The sequence below is a fragment of the Sinocyclocheilus anshuiensis genome, unplaced genomic scaffold (genome assembly GCF_001515605.1).
Source record: "Sinocyclocheilus anshuiensis isolate Anshui unplaced genomic scaffold, SAMN03320099.WGS_v1.1 scaffold391, whole genome shotgun sequence".
Taxonomy (NCBI): Eukaryota; Metazoa; Chordata; class Actinopteri; order Cypriniformes; family Cyprinidae; genus Sinocyclocheilus; species Sinocyclocheilus anshuiensis.
Window position 1 is genome coordinate 973,205 of NW_015548229.1, and position 5,082 is coordinate 978,286.

General features: G+C 36.8%; 1 long non-coding RNA gene across 1 annotated transcript; it reads left to right on the forward strand.

Annotated features, from left to right (window-relative positions):
- The first annotated feature begins 386 nt into the window (after window positions 1-386).
- LOC107654558 (uncharacterized) lies at window positions 387-3,316 on the forward strand. Its single transcript, XR_001630349.1, has 3 exons — window positions 387-580; window positions 1,190-1,284; window positions 3,292-3,316. It is a non-coding gene; the product is annotated as an uncharacterized LOC107654558 (long non-coding RNA).
- Window positions 3,317-5,082: the final 1,766 nt, after the last annotated feature.

Sequence of the window (5,082 nt, forward strand, 5' to 3'; positions counted from 1 at the left end):
AAATATATTTGTTTTATTACAGGATTACATATTTGCAGAATAGACAATGATCCAAGCTCGATAACAGGCGTCTTGCTCAGGGAACTAGGTGCCCTGTGACCAGTCAAAGAAAATATATTGGTTTTATTACAGGATTACATATTTGCAGAATAGACAATGATCCAAGCAGCTGTCGGATTTTATTCACAACTTTCCTATTGCCCTTTTAATGCTATAAATTAGGCACTGTAGTATATTGATCAAAAACGGTTAGCAAAACAAAACAAACTAAACAGTTTGAACAGCTCACTCGCTGAGAAAGTACTGAATCATATGAACAGCTCATTCACTCAATGACTCATTCGAACAGCTCTCTCACACAACGAATAATTCAGTCAACTCTCATACACTGAATCGTTTGAAAGCTGTTTGTCGTCCAGCAAAATGCGGGGTGCTTTAGGCCAAAGAAAAAAGGAGAGCGCTGCATAACGTGGATATTAACTTACAATCCATTGAAAACAAAGCCTAAAATACATCGTCTGGCATCGATGAAGAAGAAGGTGTTCATGAAGTTTGACACCGGCACGACTCTATACAGTAGGTAAACAGTTTTCGACCAAAACACTATCATCTATCAAAACAGTAGGCTACACGAAAACACTTGACATATCAACGTGCCATGGCATTACTATGTTTTTAGTCATGTAGGCCTACCTGTACATTGTTAATATGGTATTATGACTGATAAAGTCAATGTTCATTGCAAAAATATATGGGAAGCGAGTTCTTTTTTTTATTATTGTAGTGTTTTCTGAAAACATCAGCCGTGATTCAGGATTTGATTGACAAAACACACCTTTATGGAAATCATGTTTGTTTGTACGATGATATGATTCATATTGAGCTACATTTAGTGTTTGTTTGTTGTACAATATGTTCTTGATCATGCTGGTTCTTATGAGGATATTATAGATTATACATTTCCTTTGTGATTTCAAATAAAGTGTGTACGTTTAAAAAATAAACCATTCTTGGTTTGATTAAATTTTTTTATTTTTGCTGACAGAAATTACACACTTTGCCTTTAATGAGGGGATAAAACTTGTATTTGATGCATTTCAACTTTCTTTACTGACTCTGAAAACATTCTAACCTTTTAAAGGAATAAATACAGCTGGTACTTTGTGTTTTTTTTTTGTTTTTTTTTAAGGTAAAACCGCGAATGTTGAATCTGAAGCCAGTTTTTTGCCCTAGGAAAATTACTGCAAGGATACACTTTGAAATCTTGCTGTTCTCTGTGAAGAGGTAAATATATAAATAAATGCAATACTATTATACTATAATCCTGAAAGGAAAAAATGGCAGGTTAAAATGAAAGGTAACAAAAGGAATCAGCGTATTTCCATGTATCAAGGAGAGACTTTAGAGTCTAAAGTGCACTATGAATAAATGATTCCCTGTTGATCGTTTTGCACTCGGGACTTAAGAGTAAACATGACATGCTTTAACGTGCTTAAGGAAAGGAGGTGCATTTTCTGACAGTTTCTTTATTATTAGTTAAACATTATAATCTCCTTTATGCATGCCATACTTCACAGGCTATTTCAGTAGTACAGCACATCAATTTTAAAACAGCATCTCAAACGCCGTAGGAGTTTCGATGTAGGATGATTTTCTTTGATAGCTGAAGAGGGCAATTTAAAAATTAGAACTAGAAAATGGGGAGAGCATTGTGGAATTTTGAGTCTTTATGATTCTTCCTGGACTTTTTGCCATTTTATTGACCGTAAGAGTCTGAGAGGTCACAGGAGATGATAATGCTTAGTTTAAACAAACATCACCATGTCATGGATCAATTGATCCTCTACAGTGAATAGGGTTGGGTATCGTTTTTTTTTTTTTTCGATACCGGTGCCAAATCGATACTTTTAAAATGGTTCCAGTGCCTAAACGGTGCCTGAACTGATACTTATTAAAAAAATAAAAAATAAAAAATTCCCCCAAAAAATTATGGATTGGCCATTAGAATAGAAATGGAATAGAGAGTGCAAATGTTAGAGGGTCAAGTTTTTTAATTAAAAAAACAAGCAGATAAAATTAGAAGTAGCATTAGAATAGAGAGTGCTAGAGTTAGAGGGTCAAATCAAGATATAAGAGATGTGTTTTCAGCTGTTTCTTGAAAATATTAAGGACTCAGCTGCTTGGATTGAGCTGGGCAGGTCATTCCACCAGGAGGAAACAGTTAATGTAGAAGACCATGAAAGTTTTATCATAGGTAGAATGCAAAATGTTTCAATACAAGCATTTCAGTCAAATGTAATTTATGCAATATTTCAAACCTTTAACCCACTTGGGAAAATCAACCCATGGCAACAGTTTAAAAGTAGCCCAATTCTGTGGAAAAAACGCGGACTTGGCAACCATATAGAATATATTTTCTGCCTCATTCTGTGACAAGAAGCCTCATCAGATCACAAAAGGAAGCATTTGACTGGTGTTGTGGAGTAAAAAGGTTATAATTTTTCTCTTTTGTTGGACAACAGGTTTAGAAATGTGAATACAAGGGAGGTTTAGCTTTAGGCATTTTAATTTAAGCATGTTTAGCTTAGTTAACGGAAGGCTACCTGCTGCCATCAGAGCAAGTGTAATTACTGCATTCACGCGCTCCTCGGATGCTCTCATTTCCCGAGTCGTGCTTTTAAGTCGCAATGTGAAAACAACATGGACACTCTCGTTACTACAAAGATGTGTTGGACTTGTATTATTAGAGCTTTCCGACTTGAGTTCACGTGCATTTTCTCAGTCGGGAAATTATTTTTCACGTGCGGTGCCAGTGATGATACTTCTTACGTCCGTTTCGGAGAACCAGAGGACAAATATTTCAATCGATCGCTCAGTCATGGCACCGAAATCTGCGTTCGGATTCGGTTCTAGTACATACCGGTTACAAAGGTACCGGTGCCATATTGGTACCGGGTTTCGGTACCCAACCCTAGCGTTGAATGGGTGCCGTCAGAATGAGAGTCCCAACAGCTGATAAAAACACAATCCATAAGTAATCCACACCATTTTAGTCAATACATTAAGGTCTTGTAAATGGTGCTTGATTTGTGCATGTTCCTTTTTTGATTCAGATGAAACCACTTTTTCTCTGGAGAAAGCAATATTATGGATAGAGCTCGTATTTTAGCCTAAAGCAATGGTTTGAAATTAAAAATGTCTTGATGGATTTGTTTATTACAGACACACAATAAGCTTCACAAGATGTTAATTGATGGACTAAGATTGTGTCTTACTTGTGGATTATTGCAGTGTTTTTATCTGCTGTTTGGACTCTTGATTCTGACGGCACCCATTCACTGCAGAGGATCCACTGGTGAGTAAATCTTCAGCATATTTTCATTTGATTTTGGTAAAACGTAGAATAATAAAATGGAATGCCTGCATGTCAGGGACGCCCATTTAATGTTTAGAAACTGAATAATGTAACTACATTCACACGGGGCATTAACGCTTGACGGAGGGTGTTTCTGAAGCTTGGTGCTGACGCGACCGTGATAGTGACAACAGCCAATCACATTAGTTTCCTGGTGTTGCATGAACGCGATTGGCTAGCGTCTGCGTTAGGGTATTTGCATAAGGCGATCTGATTGGCTGACGCCTGCGTTGACGCTTGAAAAGTTGAAAAGTTTTCAACTTCTGCCGCGAGCCACGGACCCAACGCGATGTGACAGACCCACAATTCATTTCGCCAACACTTGACATCACTCATTCAAAGTAAACGAGAGGAGTTGACGCCAACGCCCCGTGTGAATGGGGTGTAAGAGTAAAATGTGGTGACTGTATGTAGTAACTGCCACTTTGCATATGGTGGATGAAATATTTTTTTAACAAGGTCCCTGATAATTTCAGTCCTTAACAGGTTGTGTAGCATATTTCGGCTTGGATTGTTTAGTCAACCTGTTACAAAATAAAGCAGATTTGCAAAGAGTCTGTAAGTGTGGTTCAGTCAACTATATTAGACCAGACGGCAAACCCACAGCTTGCAGCAAAGCTCTGTTTCTCATTTCACCTGTAAAGAGGCCATTTACATAGGAATATGGCTATAAAATCTAATTATGAAAACGTAATTAACGTTATAAGTTAACATCATAACATTTTAGACAGAACAATGAAGCACTAGCACAGCATGCAGTGGAGAAGAAAGGAGAAAGCTCAGCATGTGTCAGAAAGACAAGTAACAGACTTGTACATGGCACTTAAAGTAGCAGGTGATTTTAGGTATGATCTGCATCATCTCCTTGGATCATAATTGTGACCATGCTGTTTCTAGACTTCGAGCAGACAGAACAGAGAGCGCTTAGATCACTGGCTCTCTGAAGACATCGGTATGAGCCAAACTGAAACATGGTACCACAGGAGGAGACTTTGTGATTATTTTGAAAGCTCGACACATTCATGAAACTATTCAATGTCAATTAATTCCCTACTTCCGTTTTCCTGACCCCTGGGATTTGGAATAATGACAACATGTCTGTCAAACTACAAAAAAGAAAAAATAACTCTTAAATCACATAATGGATTTGTGTGATAAACAAAAAAAAATGTATTTCATTATTCTCATTCTTCTGAATATGTCAATATATCGCTCTAATTAAATATGGCACTTGGAGTAAGTTTGACATCAGATGTCATGATGAAACGTTATTGATGTCAAACCTGATGCAACACGATCAGGCTTGATCAAAAATGCTGACATGTTTGATTTCAGAACTGCAGTGGAGGGAAATATTTATGATGAATAATGTTTTTTTTTTTTTTTTGCTTCTTTTAGAACAGAGGTGTTCACTAAGATTGAAAACTATTACTATTCAGATTATTCTAAAATCATGTATCAAAATCAGTGGATTCACAGCATTCTCTGTACATGTTTGCGTTTAAACAGTTTCTAAACTTTAGAGGGGTTTGGTGAAAGTTCCAAGACATTGTACGATTTCACTTTTTGGGATTCAGGTATATTTGAATATGAAATTAAATAAGCAGTGGCCAATTGATGTGCTTTAATTGTACATTTCCATGTTTGCAGCCAAAACACCTATTAAA